The 17489-nt window shown below is 38.7% G+C and overlaps 1 protein-coding gene across 7 annotated transcripts in view; it reads right to left on the bottom strand.

The window, feature by feature from the left end:
• Positions 1–17489, bottom strand: part of PPP2R2B (protein phosphatase 2 regulatory subunit Bbeta) — a 436815-nt gene that overhangs the window by 344103 nt on the left and 75223 nt on the right. The gene's annotated exons all lie outside the window — the stretch shown is intronic.

The raw sequence follows: 17489 nt of genomic DNA, 5'->3' as shown, positions 1-17489 counted from the left end.
CCTCCCCCTGTGCAGCACTTCCTGGGACGTCTCAGCTCAGAAACTGTGCCTAAGTCGGAACAGAAAGGGATGCCAGTGCACCCTGCGGCTCCCCTTCCCTTCCTGTTTGCAATCCTGGCCTAGGGTTACTCTTCCATTAGTTTCCATCTGCAGAAGTAGCAACTCCCTAGGGGCACACAGGCCAAAAAGAGAGACTGACTCAGCCAAAATCCAAAAATATCTTCACTGCAGTAAGCAAACTAGTGATGGAGAAAAGGAAAATTTCCCCTTCAAGTCCTGGACATTGCTCAAAGACAGCCCACTCAGCTTATGTAAGCAGCATTTACCACGGAAGGAATGCAACCAAGGTCCCATGAATCTAGGACAATCCTGCCCATTATGTGTTAATGAAAAGTTATTTAGGGGCTACCCACAGGCACTTTGGGAAACTTGGCCCTATGTTTATTGAATTGTCTGTCCTGGCTCTCTGGACCCGGGCAAGGAGGCTCAGGCAATGCCCTAAGGACAGTGGCAACATCAGTCCACGGGCATCAATTCAGACAGCTTCCATCCTTCCTTGAACCTTTCTTCCAAAGCAACTGGCAGTGAGAGGGTTCGGGGAAATTCTAGGTCTCCCCATATTCATTTATTCATGTTTTCATATATTTATGCATTTTCCATGAACATCTATTAAGTGCCACCTCTGTTTCAGGTCAGCGCCAGGTGCTGGGAACGTCACAGTGAGTTAGACACAGTGGTTTCACAATCGACAAAACAAGAAATCAAGCCCTGGTTCGTAGCATTTGCCACTTTTCATGTATAAATATGCCCATCATGGCCAAGGTCAAGCTACCAATATTTTGTCACTGAGCATGGAGTTGGGAAGAGATGTACAGTATAGATATACATAATCTCAAGAACGTAGATTATAGTAAAATGTAGTAAGCAGGAAGGGATAAATTTTGAGTATTATTTTCATTTTAAATATACTTAATTGTAAGCTTATGTAATTTGACTTTTGATAATGGCCGTGTTTACCAACCAGCTTGCGACCATCCTGGACATTTAACAACGGGCTTTTGCAAGCTGGTGCTTGTCAGCTCAGTTGCCACTGCTAAGACCTAGCCTCATAATTTAAGGAGTTTACAACTGAGTTGGGTAAAAACCTGCAAATACTGTGAAATACTTTGTGAGGAGGAAGTACAAGGCGCTGTGGGAGCATTTAGGAGGCAGATCCAGCTAAGCGTGGGGCTTGGGAAAGTTTTCTGAAGCAAACACATCTAATCCGAGACCTGAAGGAAAGGAAGGATTAGCTATGTGAAGGGTGGAAAGTGGGTTCCAGATGGAGGAAGCAACTTTGTGCAAAGGTCTTGAGCAAAACCAGACAATAGAACCTTTTAGAAATACACAGTATTTCATTCTGGCTGGAATCAAGCGTTCAAGGTAAGAGAGTGACATGAAATAAGATTATGAGAGAGGAGAAGTACAGAGCCAGCACATCCAAACCATATTAAAAGAGCTCATTCTAAGGTTAGTGGGTGCTCATTAACAGCTTGTATATACCAGGATAGCCTGATTAGATTTCTTGTTAGAAAGATCATTCTGCCTGCAGTATGGGAAAGAGATAGGATGGGGGCAAGACCAGAGGATGCTGCCACAATCTAGGAGAGAGATGAAGGGTGCCTGCATAGTGGTAATGGCAATGGGGAAGGAGAATAACAGATGGAATCAAGAGGCATTTAGGAGGTTGTATCTGCTAGACAAAGTGATTGATTATATGTATATGTATGTTTCTCGGTGGCGGGGGGCAGCGTTGAGGAAAATAAAGTCAAGAATGATACTGAGGTTTCTGACAAAAGCAACCTAGGAAATGATTGGCAGTAGGAGCCAGTGAAGGAGAACAGGTAATGGACTTGAGGGATGGTGAGTTCGGTTTTATGCAGGTTAAATCTGTGGGCCGTCCAAGTGGCGATATCCAGGAATCAGTTGAACGTACAGGCCTGAAGCTGAGGACACAGATCTGGGCTGGAAAATAAACTAGGGAGTTGTCAACAAATAGATAACAACCAAAGCCATGTGTGTAGATGAGATCATCCAGGGATAAGTCAGAATCGGTTGAGTTTATAGGCCATCACTGCCCATCCATTTTACATAGACCCACTCTTTTAATCATTGCAACCACTCTGTTATGTAGGTATCATCATGATCCCCACTTTGCAGATGAGGAAACTGAGGCCTAGACAGGTTGCACAGCAAAGAGGCGGAGCCCAGATCTCAAACTGGTGCATCTGGCACAAGAACCTGAACTCCGGACTGTAATATGGGGCTGCTTCTGTTTCAAAATACACAGACTAAGAAGGACAGAACCTGAGGAAATGAATATTTAAGTCAGGGAAGGAGGAATTTACAAAGGAGACTGTAAGGCAGGGAGTGGAGACAGGGAAACTTGAGGCTTATCATCGTTAAGGTCAACTTCTTAAAAACTTCCTCACCATTAACAAGGTCATTGAGTTACCCCCTTAAAACTTACAATCACATTGCATTTCCTAACCTTTTCTGATCATTAAAGCAACGCATTATCCTCGCAGAGGATTTAGAAAATACAGAAGACAGAAAGACGAAAACAAAAATCACATATTCAACAGCCTGGAAATAATTGCCATAACTGTTCAGCCCATACTGCTTCAGATTCTTTCCTTCACATAGAAAAACAAATGGCTATTTCTCTAAAACATTTTTTAAAGTTTTATTTTGAAAGCACATTTTCTTGTTTCTAAAGTGCACATTTAAAAGTTATACATTTATTGCTTCTAAAGATGCACATCTTAAAGTCAGGATTTATCTTATAGTCCGTGGTGCTTTATGGGTAAATGGCAGCATTTTTGTTCTTAGTTGTATACGAAAGAATGCTGCATCTTATAATGTATAGCATCTTGGATTTATGAAAGATGGTAGGGAATAAATCCATATCTTCCAAAATTCATAATATACTAAAACGTGTACAGAGAACGATCTCTCTTACTGCTGCCTCCCCCAGGGCACCTCCTTGGAGGCAGATGATATTTTCTGGTTTTTTGTCTACTCTTCCAGATGTATTTTAATACACACAAAAGAAAGCATTACATATGCCCCCTCTCTTTAAGTACATGGTAACATGTTACCCACACTAGGACATCTTGAACTTTTTTTAACTTAACAATATATGCTGAAAGCTTTTTTCCCACTTGCAAATTTTCAATTGAAAGGATGTACCACAATTTATTAAGAAGTCCCCTATTGATGTGCAAAGTAATTTCTAATATTTTGCAAAGCAAACAATGTCATGATGCAATATCTTGTATATTTTGCACACACACTGGTATACCTATCAGGTAAATCCCTAAAAGTAAAACTGCTGAGTCAAGGGCAAATTTAGTAATTTTGACAGATATTGACCTGCATAAACATTCCAATTTATACTTCTTCCAAGAATGTATGAAATACTGTTTTCCTACACCATTTTCCAACACCATATGTTACAAACTTTTTGTCTTTGCCAAATTGATAGGTGCAAAATGTATCTTCAATAAATTTTTTATTTTAGAATAATTTAGACTTTATAGAAAGGTTGAAAAGAAAGCACAGAGAGTTCCTGGACTCCCCTCACGCAGTTTCCCCTCACGGTAACATCTTACACTAACATGATACATTCATCGAAACTAAGAAACCAATATCGATCTATTGCTATTAATGGAACTCCAGATTTTGTTTGGATTTCAACAGTTTTTCTACTAATGTCTCTTTTTTGTTCCAGAACCCCATCCAGGAGACCATATTGCATTTAGTCATTGTGGCTCCGTATTCTGGTCTCCGACAGTTTCTCAGCCTTCCCGTGTTCTTTATGACCTCGACAGTTTTGAGGAACTGGTCAGTATTTTGTAGAATACCCCTCAATTTGGGTTTGTCTGATGTTTTTTCTCATGATTAGACCAGGGACGGTAACTTTGTTCATTTGGTTAGGGAGTGTCTGCCAGGTTTCTCCACGGTAACTTTACTCTTTTCCTTTTTCCATACTCTGTTCTTTGAATGTGAGTCACTAAGTCAAGCTCCAAATCAAGCGGGAAATCTTAGTGAAACTGTAATTAGCATTTATCTTATGAATGAGAGTGAACATTTTTTCATAAGTTTAAGAACCGTCTGTATTTTCTGAAATTTCTCTTATCATTTCACCCATTTTTCTGTTGAATTGTCATTCTTTTTATTATCAATCTCTGAGAAATAAGCTCTTTTTCTGTAGTGCAAATTAAACATTTTCACCCAGTTTACCATTTCTTGTTGGTTTTTACTGTCTTTTTTTAAAATATAGATTTCAAAATTTTTAATTTAATAAAATTAATCAGTTTTTAAAATGAGATATGGGTTTTCTATCACACTTAGAAATACCTTGTCTGTTCCATGATGGTTTTTAGAATGTTCTATAGTTTACTTTTTGAAGGTAAGTCTTTGAGCTACCTCTATTTTGGCGTAAAAGTGACTAGAATCTGATATTATTTCTTTTTCGTATGGCTACTCAGTTTCCCCAACAGCAATTTATCAGAGTCTATTATCCACTATTTTATTAGAACTGCAATAGATAATTTTGCAGGAAAAAAGCATAGGAGCCTGAGCCCTGTACATTTCAAATTCCGGTGTTCTTTCCATAACGGCAGATAAACCAAACAAACATATAAATAAATGGACAAAACCTTCATATTTTATATTATTGAACATATAGACTGACCTCAATATTTTTGGGCTCAATTTTTATTTTGAGCTACCCTTGGCATATCAGGCAACCCTCACCTTGATCCTATTTTAACAGCGTGGCTGCCGTCTGGAGCTAAGCAGCAAGTTAGGGCAGAGACCATCAGAGTCACACCTCGTTCCTGGCATTGTTTTAAATCTACAATTAGAGCTACAGATTTGGGGTTGTAAGAAGTCTGTTGCTGGTAATTCCCCACCTATAAGTCAACCCCATTTGGAGACAAACGCCGCTTGATTATATGAGGAGGAATAGTGTTTGATGCTAGAATTCTTCAAGGCGGTACACGGGCATACCGACAATAGGGATAAATGGTGTAATCTACTTCTACTTTTAAAATATCTTAGAAAAGGTTCTATACAAAAACCAAATGGGAAGTTCAAGCGTCCACGTCCTTGGAGAAAACAGCTCTGTCAGAGACAGTCCCTGCTGTAAAGAGAACAACAGCTACAGATGTCCGAGTAGACCAGCTTTGCGAAGACTACTGCGCAAGGGATCCTTGTTCCCTAGAGATCCATCCAAGGCCCATCCTTAGTTAAATCTGCGTAAATAATCTGGAGGAAGAAGAGCAAAACGATGATTTCAAGTCTTTAAGTGACATTGATTTTTTTCAGATGGATTTTTTTTTGCTTGCTTGAAGAACCAAGAAAATGAGGTTAAAAACAGTAAACTCTTGTAAATCTATTTGGACTTTGGGCAGGAAAGTATCATATGAGCTTAAACGTGAATAAAAGCAATACTATATTTAAAAAGAACAAAAAAGTCAAAGCAGATGGAAAATCAATGACTCTGTCCTGCAACAGGTCTAGTTTACTAATAACACACACTGACATAGCACTTAACCATGTGTTTTACACTCTTCTAAGCCCTTTAACGTATATTAACTTTTATAATCATCACAACCAGCCATGAAGCAGGGTCTACTGTTCTCTCATTTCACACATTAAAAAATAGAGGCCCAGAGAGAAGAGTAACTAGTTGAAGGTCACACAGCGAGTAAGTGGCAGAGGTGAGTTTAGACGTGGCAGTGCAGCCCTGGGGTGTGTGGTCTGAATCACTGGGCTCGCAGCCTTCCTTGCAGGACTCTATGCAACACGGGAAATTGTGTCACGTTGATTCATTTCTTCACCAGAAGATCTGTGAGTAAGTCACATTCATCTCTGTATTTTCAGATTTAGCATAATAATTAGATGCTTGACAACTTTTGACTACCTGAATGTTTTAATGGAGGTATGATCAAAGTGTTACACGGTGATTTTCAAATTTTTTTAAGATATGGGATTTTTTTTTCTCAAGTATTACAAGGATCCTATGGTAGATAGTATCTAAGAGGACACCAAAGGTCCCCACCTCCTGGTATTCCTATCCTTAAGTATTCTCCTCCCCTTGAATGTGGGGTGGATTTACTGACTTGCTTTTAACAAATAGAACATGGCAGATGTGATGGGATGACATTGCAGAGATTAGTTAGAAAAAGACTGTGGCTTCCATCTTGGGCTCTCTCTCTCCGCCTCTGGGCTCTTTCCCCCTGGGGGAAGCCAGCTACCACACAATGCAGCAGCCTCGCACAGAGGCCTGTGTGAGTTAGCTTGGAGGCTCATCTTCTGAGGCCTGCCAACAACTTTGTGAATAAACTTGGAAATGGATCCTCCAGCCCCAGATGAACCTTGAAATGATGCAACTCTGGCTGATAGTTTGATTACCACCTCATCAGAGACCTTGAGCCAGAGGCACCCAGCTCACACATGCTCAGATTCCTGACCCAGAGAAACGGAGATAATAAAAGTTTTAAACTGGTAAGCTTTGGAGTAATTTGTCATGTAGCAATAGATAAATAATGCAGACCCTCAAGGTATAAAATACTCCATACAGTAAGAAATTTTCCACTTATTTTTCAAGAAAGAGCCTACAGTTTATTTTTACATTTAGATCTTTTATGCCCCTGGAATTAAAAAAAAAAACATATATATGTGTGATGAAATAAAAGGATCTCATTTTATTTTAGAAATGAAAAAAAATTTTAATTGTGATAAGATACACATAACATAAAATTTACCATCTCAACCATTTTTAAGAGTACAGCTAGGTAGTGTTAAGTATATTCAGATTGTTATGCAACCAGTCTCCAGAATTTTTTAATCTTGCAAAACTGAAACTCTATCCCCATTAAACAACAACTCCTTATTTCTCCATCTCCCCAGCCCCTGGCAATCCCCATTCTACTTTCTGTTTCTATCAGTTTGACTATTCTTGATACCTCATTTAAGTGAAATCATACAATACTTATCTTTTTGCGACTGGCTTATTTTGCTTAGCATAATGTCTTTAAGGTTATTCTATGTTATAGCATGTGTCAGAATCTTCTTTTTTTATAAGGCGGAATAATATCCATTGTCTGTGTATGCCACATTTTGTTTATTTGTTCACCTGTTGATGGACATTTGGGTTGTTGCCACCTTTCGGCTATTGTGAATAATGCTGTTATAAACATGGGTGCACATATATCGCTTCGAGATGCTGCCTTTACTTCTTTTAGAGATATGTCTAGAAATGGTATTGCTGGATCATATGATAATTTTATTTTTAATTTTTTTTTGGTGAGGAATACTGGCTGTGAGCTAACATCTGTTGCTAACCTTCCTCTTTTTGCTTTAGGAAGATTGTCACTGAGCTAACATCTGTGCCAATCCTTCTCCATTCTGTATGTGGGACGTTGCCACAAGCATGGCTTGATGAGTGGTGGGTAGGTCCTTGCCCAGGATCTGAACCTGAGAACCCCAGGCTGCTGAAGCTGAGTATGGGAACTTAACCACTACGCCACCAGGCCGGCCGCTATTTTTAATTTTTTAAGAAACTGCCATACTGTTTTTCACAGTGGCTGCACCATTTAACATTCCACCAACAGCGCAAAAGGCTTCTAATTTCTCCACAACCTCACTGACACTTGTTATTTTCTGTTTGTTTATTTATTTTTGGAGCCATCCTAATGGGTGTGAGGAGACACCTCATCGGAGCTTTAATTTGTATTTCCCTAATGATTAGTGATGTTGAGCATCTTTTCATGTGCTTGCTGCCCACTTGCATATCTCCTTTGGAGAAATGTCTATTCAGGTCCTTTGCCCATTTTTTCATTGGGTTATTTATTTTGGTGTTGTTGAGTCGTAGGAGTTCTTTATATATTCTGGATTAACCCTTTATCAAATATATGATTTGCAAATATTGTCTCCCATTCCATAGGTTGCTTTTTCACTCTACTGATTATGTCCTTTGATGAGCAGAAGTTTTAAATTTTGCAGTAGTTCAACTTATCTATTTTTATTTTTGTTGCCTATGCTTTTGGTATCATAACCAAGAAATCCTTGCCAAAATCAATGTCATGAAGCTTTTCTCCTAGGTTTTCTTCTAAGAGTTTTATAGTTTTAGGTTTTACATCTGGGTCTTTGATTCATTTTGAGTTAATTTTTGTATACGGTGTAAGAAAAGGATGCAACTTTGAATTTTATTTTTTTCCCAGTCGATTAGCTAATTGCCTCAACAAAATTTACTGAATAAATTGTTCCTTTCCCATCAATTTGAAACATTGTTTTGTTCACATACCAAATTATAATATATATGAATATATTTCTAGATGCTTTATTCTGTTCCAATGAGCTATTTGTCTATTCTGGTCCCAGTGCCATATGGATTTATTTAATGTAGGTTAATTTTATATTCCAATTAGGCGGGCAAAGTTCCTCTTCATTATTATTCTTTTTGATGTTTTCTTGGTTACCTTTGCATATTCATTCTTCCTGAAGAATTTTACTATAGATATTTAGGATTACCCTTTACCACCGCATCACCACCACTCCACCATGAAACAAAAAAGCATGGATATTGAGAGAGAAATGGATTGCACAGGATTGATATTTTACAATATTCTGATTTTTCTCTCCACATACGCTCCTCCAATAGTATGTTCCATCTCAGATAACAATTTCATCTTTCTGCTGCTCAGGTCAAAAAATGTTGGCGCCATCTTTGAATCTCCTTATTCTTTCATACCTCATATCATACCTGTCAGCAAATTCTGTTTAGACCATCCTTTAAAAACAGCCAGCTTTTAACCACTTCTTACCCCCTCTACTACGACCGCCTGGGGCCAGGCTCCCATTATCTTATTCTTGGATTATTGCAATAGCCTCTTAATTGATCTGCCTGCATCTACTCCTAACCCTCTAAAGTCTATTCTCATCACAAGAGACAGAGCTGTCTTTTTAAAATATTAGTCCATTTATATCACTCTCCTACTCAAAATTTTCCAGTGGTTTTCCATCTCACATAGAGGAAAAGCTGATGTCCTGAAGTATGGCTTCATTTTTTACTTCTCTCATTTCTACTCACTCCACTCTAATAACATTGTTCTCCTTGTTCCTTCTAAAACAGGCCATGTATGCACCTACCTCAGGGCATTTGCACTAGCTATTTCCCCTGCCTGAAACACTTTTCTCCTAGGTAACTGCATCTTCTGAATGTTTTGCTCACATGTACCATTGAGGTCTTCCCTAATCCCTCTGTCTAAAATTGCACCACCATTTCAATATTCCCTATTCCCCTTGTCTTGCTTTCTTTTTCTCCATAGCATTCATCACTTATGAAATTCTACATAATTTTCTTATTTATTATGTTTATTTTTTGTTTCATTCCAACAGAATATAAGCTCCATGAGAGCAGGGTTTTTCACCTGTTTTGTTTATTGCTATATCCTTAGTGTCTAGAGTAGGTAAGTGTTCAATAAATAAATCTTAAATGAACCAATGAGTAAATATCGAATCTACCCATTTTGGAATGAATATCTCTCTCCCCCCTCACATACTTAAATTTTGTTTTGTGTTCTTCAATATAACTCTGTGGTTTTCTTGTCTTTTTAAACAACAAAAAAAGAATTTTTTAAAAATAATCTTTTAAACAAAAGAATTTTCTTTTATTTAAAAAAGGGAAGTAGACGTATCTATTGTTATGGAGAGATGTCTACAATACATTTTTACAAAAAGAAGAAATTCAGAACAGTATGTTATATGATTCCATTTTGATAAAAAATAAAAATGCGTTCATGTATCTGTATTTCCCCCCTGCCCCATTTCCTTACTGGAGTTGGACTATACTGAAGATAGGGTAAGAGGACATCTTGGCAATGGAGGGAATAAGCTAAAAATCCTTTGAGCAAGATGCAGCAGAGATAGTGAGCAAAGAGAAGGTCAATTTGGGCAGGATCAACGGCCTAATGGTCTTATGAGAACTCTAATCTTTGTCTCCTTTACCCGTTCCCTCCTATTCCTGATAGTGTCATGCAGAAGGGCACCCCAGTGACTGACAACCCACCCCAGAGATTAAGGTTAGGAACAGGGGTGGGAGCAAGAGACAAAAGAAAAGACAAGCAAGTGAGGAAGGTTCAAGGGAGAGAATGGAAGTTCCCATATCCAAGCTAAAATTGAGTTGCATTCCTTTCCCTGTGGACCTAAGTGGGCTGGGAGAGACTTGTGCATGAAACAAAGAATATTATCTCTTGTTTTGTTACTGATTCTAATTTTATGGTATTGTGGTCTCTCTGATACTGATTATTGTAGTATTTGTTCACACCTGATTTGAGGCTAGTATGTAGTCAATTTTTGGAAAGTTTTACATGTGCTTGAAAAGAATTGCCGTCTCTGGTTTGTACATACACGATTTCACATACATACATGTTGTTATATGATACTAGCTAATCGTGTTATTCAAATATTCTATATCCTTACTAGTTTTTGGTGTTTGTTAGACCTATCAATTTCTGGGAGGGGTGTATTTATGAATTTCTTTTTATATAGATACTCTAATTCAAAAAACAGTGACTCCTGAAAACATTAAAGAAAAATACATCTATATCTAGAAAGAACCCAGTGCAACTTCCGAACATTTAAAATACTATGTTTCTTACTCATTTTGCTTGTTTCTTGTGTCTTCTTCTACCAGAACTCTCAGCTCCCTAAGAGCAGGCAGGAAATTTTGCTTGTGTGCCTTGTGGTATGCCTCACCTCCGGCATAGCACCAGCACATAGTAGGCACTCTATACATATGTGTTGAGGTAATTAATTCAATCATTCCCTTCCTTCATTTTGGCCTCAATTTCCTTCTTACTGAAGCTCATACTTCAATCCTTCTTTTTAGGAGGGTCTTGAGCAGTAAATTCTGAGTCCTTATGATCAGAAGTTTCCATTTTGTCCTTAGTCTTGAATGAGAGTTAAGCTCGATAAAGTCCTCCATGCCGATGGGTGCTATTGTTTTTCTTCAGCAGTTTGAATCAATTATTCCAGTCTTTGTTATCTGGCCCTCAAGGTTGTTACTGAGAATTCAGCTGTCAGTCTGTCATTCTTTGGAAGGTAACCATTCTCTTCTCTCTGGGAATGTTTTGTTTAATTAAACTCATTTATTTTGAGATAATTATAGATGCACAGGCAGTTGTAAGAAAGAGAGCCCTTGTGCCCTTTACCCAATTTACTCCAATGGTAACAGTTTGTAAAACTATAGTATTATCACAGCCAGGATATTGACATCGATACAATAAAGATACAGAGCATTCCCATCCCCACAAGGATCCCTGATGTTGTCCTTTTATAGCCATACGTACTTTCCTCCCACTTTAACCCCATCCTTAACCCCTGACAACCACTAATATGTTCTTCAATTCTATAATTTTGTCCTTTCAAGAATGTCATATAAACAGAATTGAGAGACTGAATATATAAACTGAGACAATGAATATTCAAACTGACAATGGCAATAGAACTCTGACCCACAACCTCTGCAGCAGCCAGCCTAGAAACCCAAACCACAACCTCTGCAGAAATTGGCCCAGAATGCTCAGGATTTGGTCAATGACTCCCAGTTTCCCTATTTTTTGTCCTCAATTCCACATTAGGACCAATCAGAGAAAACAAAATATGTCCCCTAAACCAACCACATGTAGTGTCTTGTTTCTAATTAGCTCTTATCTTTATTAGTTTCTTCATTCTGCTTGCTTTGGGCTTATTTTGCTCTTCTTTTTCTAGATTCTTGAGGTAGGAGCTTGGATTATTGATTTGAGATTTTTTCTTTTTTCTAATGTATGAATTTAGTACTAAAAATTTCCCTCTCAGCTTTAGCCACGTCCCACAAATTTTGATATGTTGTATTTTCATTTTCATCCAGTTCGAAATATATTTTTTATTTCCCTGGAGACTTCCTCTTTGACCCTGGACTACTCAGAAGTGTGTTATTTAGTTTCCAAGTGTTTAGAAATTTTTCTATTATCTTTCTGTTATTGGTTTCTAGTTTGATTCTTTTGTGGTCAGAGAACACTCTCCATATGACTTTAATTCTTTTAAATCTGATAAATTTTGGCTTATGGGGTAGGATATGGTCTAGGTCCCAGGGGCACTTGAAAAGAATGTGCGTTCTGCTGCTGTTGGCTGTAGCGTTCGATAAACGTCAATTAGAATCTGTTGGTTGATGGTGTTGTTGCATTCTTCCATATCCTTGTTATTTCTTTCTAGTTGTTCTATCAGTTCTTAAAAAAAGAGTTGTTACCATTGAAATTTCCAACAGTAATTGTGAATTTGCCTATTTCTCCTTTCAATTATATCAGTTTTGCTTAACGTATTTTTCACCCTTGCTGTCTGGATTTAGGATTTAGGATTGCTATGTCCTTTGGCGAATTGATCCTTTTATCATTATATAATGTCCCTCTCTGTCTCTTAAATTTTCTTTGCTCCAAAGTCTACTTTATCTGATGTTAATTATAGCTACCCCTTCTTTCTTCTGATTAATGTTTGTGTGATTTGTCTCTTTCCATCCTTTAACCTTCAACCTGCCTATACTGTCAAATTTGAAGTGAGTTTCTTACAGACAGTGTATAATTGGGTCATGGTTTTTTTAATCCACTCTCCTAATTTCTTTTTATTGGTATATTTAGACTATTTATATCTAATACAATTTTGATATATTAGGTCTAAAATTTGCCATTTTACATTTATTTTTGTTTTCTGTTCTTTGTTCATTTATTTCTTTTTCATGACTTTTGTGAGTTACTTGACTATTTTGTAGAATTACATCTTGATTTTTCTATAATGTTTTTGAGGACATCTCTCATATAGCCTTTTTGTTGGTTTCTCTAGATAGAACATTATATACCCAAACCTTACCACAGTGTACTGGTGGTGCCATTTTACAGTTCTAGTGAACTATAGAAAACTTATCTCCCCTTTACATTCCTTTACCCTCCCCTATTTATAATGTAATTGCCTTAAATGTTTCCTCTACATACAATGAGAGCCATATCAGACAGTGTTGTAATTTTTGCTTCAACCATTAAATACAATTTAGAAAACTCAAGAGGAGAAGAAAAATCCATTGTATTTACCCACAATTTTGCTCACCATCTTCTTCCTTCTTTCCTGATAGTCTAAGTTTCTGTCTTTTATCATTTTCTTTTTCTTTAGAGAACTTCCATTAATCATTCTTTTAGGGTTAATCTGTTGACAACAAATTCTTAGTTTTCCTTTATCTAAGAATGTCTTGATTTCTCCTCTATTCCAGAAGGATATTTTCACTGGTTATCAGATTCTAGGTTGGCAGGTTTTTTTACCCCCATACTTGAAAAAATGTTTTGCCACTTCCTTTTGGCCTCTAAGATTTCTGATGAGAAATCTACTATCATTCAAATTGTGTTTCCTTTATACATAAGATATAATTTCTGTCTCACGCTTTTCAAGATTTTTAATGTGGCTTTACTTTTCAGAAGTTTGATTATAATATAACTTGCCGTGGATTTCCTTGTGTTTATTCTATTTGGAATTTACTCAGTTTCCTGAATATGTAGGTAGGTCTATGTCTTTTGCCAAATATAGGAAGTTTTCAGCCATTATTTCTTTGAGCATTTTTTCAGCCTTGCTCTCTTTCTCCTCTACTTCTAGGATTCTGATGACACAGATGTTAAATCTTTTATTATAGTCCCACAGGCTCTTGTGGCTCTGTTCAATTTTTTTTCCAGGCTATTTTCTCTCTGTTTTTCAGATTGTGTAATTTCTATTGTTCTAGCTTCTAGTTCACTGATGTTTTCCTCTGTCTCCTCTATTCTGCTTCTGAGCCCACCCCTTGGTTGTTTTTTTTTTTTAATTTTTGTTATTGTATTCTTCAGTTCTAAGGTTTCCATTTAGCTCCTTTTTTATATCTTCTATTTCTTTGCTGAGACTTTCTATATTTTTATTTGTTTCAAGTGTGTTTATAATTGCTATTGAGGCATTTTTACGATGCCTTCTTAAAAATCTTTGTCATATAATTCTAATATTTCTGTCATCTCAGTGTTGGGACTTATTGATATTTTCATTCAGTTTGAATATCTTTTTGGTTCTTTGTATGATGAGTGATTTCCAGTTGAAACCTAGATATTTGGGTGACTCGTTATGAACCTCTGGATCTTATTTAAACTTTCTTTTTAGCTGGCTTTTTCAGACACTGCTCTGCAAGGGAAAGGGGGAGGGGCACAGCACTGTAACTGTGTTTTGGGAGTAAAAATCCAAGTTTCTCACTTGGCCTCCATTGAAACCTGACAAAGAAGATTCTTCATTCCTATTGGACAGGAGTGGAGGTGGGGAGAGGAGATTCTGTCTCCCTTGTAGGCCTCCACTGATACCTCCCTGGATGGGAGAGGTAGGATTTCTTTGTTATTGCTTCTTTGCAATGACGTCATGTTGCGGGGGAGGTGGCCTTGTTTCTGCTAGGTGGTGGCAAAAGTCCTGACTCTCCACTAGGCATCCTCTGACACACCCCTAGTGGGGAGGAGAAGAGCCACTTCACGGCTGTCAAGCAGGGGTGGAATCCAGGCACCTCATGTGGTCTCCACTTCCTTGCAGTGTAGGGAACCTTGTTTCCACCTGGGTGGATGAAAGTCCTAGGTTCCTACTTGGCCTTCTCTGACCTCACCTCAGTGGGGATGTTGAGATACTTCATTACAGACTCTTGGGGGTGGAAATATAGGCTCTCCACTTGGCCTTTACTGGCATGCGTACTATGATTGATAATCTGTTACTTTGAGGTAAGACCAAGAAAAGGCGGCAGCTCTATCTCCAGTGAACTCTTTAATTCTCTATTTTTTTGCTGGAGAATCCAGTAAGGACTACATAGAGCATGAGATTTAGAACATGAGTTTAACTATAACTTCCTACAGTGTGATCTTGAGCAGATGTGTAGTCTCTCTAAGCCTCAGCTTTCTCATTTTTAAAATGGAGATAATAATAACAACCTGATAAACTGTTTGGAGATTTTATATTGGTAGTATATGTGAAGCTCCTAGATCATAGCAGGGATTCAATAAATGACGCTATCATCATTGTCATCATCATTAATGACATCATTGTCATTGTCACATTAACTAGAGACATCCAACATACTTTTGCATGAATGTGAGTCACACATGAAACAAACTCTGGCTCCCTATGTAAGAACACTGGCATGGTTAGCAGCAATCTCTGCGGATCCAGAGCTCCTATTTAGGCCAGGAGGCAGGAAGAAGCCCCAGAGCTATATGTGACCTACAGAAAACTACCTCTCATTAAAAGCACTGTGTTTTCCCTCTGGGTATAGACCCACTTCAGGAATAGCTGAGCAGATTTTGGGTTCTTGAGGTCAAGACAGGCAGTCAGAAAATCGCTTCCAGCATTTGGCTGTTACTCTGCTGTGCCCCAGCTGAGTTAGATGGGCATGTGACAGGGCAGTGGTCCATTTCAACAACTCACCATAGCTCAAGCAGACTTTTCATGCACCATATGTCACCGGAGCCAAGCAACAACCTGGTGAGGTAGGGAGGGCATTTTACAGAGAAGGAGGGACAAGGGTGAAGGCTCAGAGAGATAATAACTTGCCAAATCAAGGAAATAAGCAGATGAGTCAGGAGGGCACTCAGTCACTCCACACATATTTGGTGAGTATCATCTTAGTTTGGGTTCTCCTAGAGGCCCACCCTGAGCCAAGGACCTGACTGTGAGTGGTTTACTGGGGAGGTGATCCAAGGAAACATTGGTAAGGGAGTGGGGAAGTGAGAAGGGAAGGGAAGGCAGCCAATAAAGAATGCATTTTCAAGCAATTTAGTGCTGGGGACCACTGGAGTTTAATCCTGCTGTAGGACATATACCTCAGAGTTATCCCATCTGAGGGACAAGAGAGCTGCCGCAGCATTTTCCCACCAACCCCAACAGTCCTTGGCTGGGGCTGCTCATGGAGTGTTAATTCCCTGGCATCTGTGACTCTTTGAAGGGCCTGCTCTGCCCACACTTCAGATGCTGATGGTTGGCAGGCAGGCAAGCGTGCACAGCAATGGTGAGTGAGAAGACAATATGAAGGGCATTTCCTCCAAGATGTTACATACCCAGCACTGTACCAACTGCAAGAGATGCAGTAATGGTCAAGACAGACTTAATTCTTGCTCTTGTGGATATGATTACTTCGTGGGAAAGACCAACAAGTAAATGGGTAATTATAATGCAAAGTGACAGGGCTGTGATGATGGAAGTTTAGAATGTTTGGGAACATATAGGAGGTCCCCCCCATCTCAAGATTGGGAGGGCCCAGAGAGGCTTCTGAGAGGCAGTGGTTATCTCAGTGCTTTAGGTTGCTACTCTCTTGCCTCTGAGATTTCCACAATCCTGTTCCCTTTGCACAGAATACTCTATCGTCCATCTTCAGTTGGCTGTCTCCTATACGTTCTTCAGATCTCCACTTAGAGGGCACTTCTTCAGAGAGGAGAGTTTTGAATCTCCACACTGGGTTTTACTTCCCAGCAATATTCTTCCATAGTAATCAGCATTTATATTAACATTAAGCCAGAGGAGTGCAAGCCTTTTTCACTAGTGTATCCTCAGTACTTGGCCCAGTTTCTAACACATAGTAATAGTTGATGGTTATCTGTTGAAAGAAGTAATAGATGATCTGTCTGTAGAAAAAGCTACATTCTCTGCTGAGGCTGGGGCCCCAAGGAAATAGGTACTGTAATTTAGGGTGTAATGATGGATGGGCTCTGCCTTCAGAGAACTAATTCTCTGAGGCTGAATGTGTAGGTTTGAATTCAGAGATGATGTGGGCACTTCCCAGTTCACTGAAGCAAACTGTGATACTTTGTTAAAAAATAGAAAGGAAATAAAGGTTGTCTTAGGTATCCACCTACCTGCCTTCCTACAAGTTCAACTCCACATTTCCTGAGTAGCTACTACTTGCCAGGGATCATTCTGGGGGGCTCAGAAGAAAATGTTATGCAGTGTCCATTCTAGTGAGCAAGACTGTGAGCTCCAGAAGATAGGAGAGATAAAACATACGCAAGACGATAGAAGTAAGGCCAGACTAGGGGAGATGTCAGGGAGCATGAGCATAACACAGGATGGGCAGGGGCACAAGAGGGAAACATCTCCCCTTCTGGACTTTCTAGAGGTGGTAGGAATAATTTGTTACCGTTGGATGGATAGAACTATCCCAAGCTCATAAAATCAGCAATATAAATTGTGAAATATACATCATGTTTCAATTTGTTCCGAGGCAAGTTTCAAATCTCAACTCTTATCGTGAAAAAAAATGAAAACACTCCATAACAGTTTTGGTGTTTGGACAGGATTCATCAGAATGTTGGCAGTAGGAATAAACAACCACTCTTACCTTCAGGGATTTTTCAGGACCAAGGAGAGTAGGATGT

The sequence above is a fragment of the Equus caballus genome, chromosome 14 (assembly GCF_041296265.1).
Source record: "Equus caballus isolate H_3958 breed thoroughbred chromosome 14, TB-T2T, whole genome shotgun sequence".
Lineage (NCBI taxonomy): Eukaryota > Metazoa > Chordata > Mammalia > Perissodactyla > Equidae > Equus > Equus caballus.
Note: the sequence above shows the minus strand (reverse complement) of the source record. Positions and strands in the feature narration are given on the sequence as shown.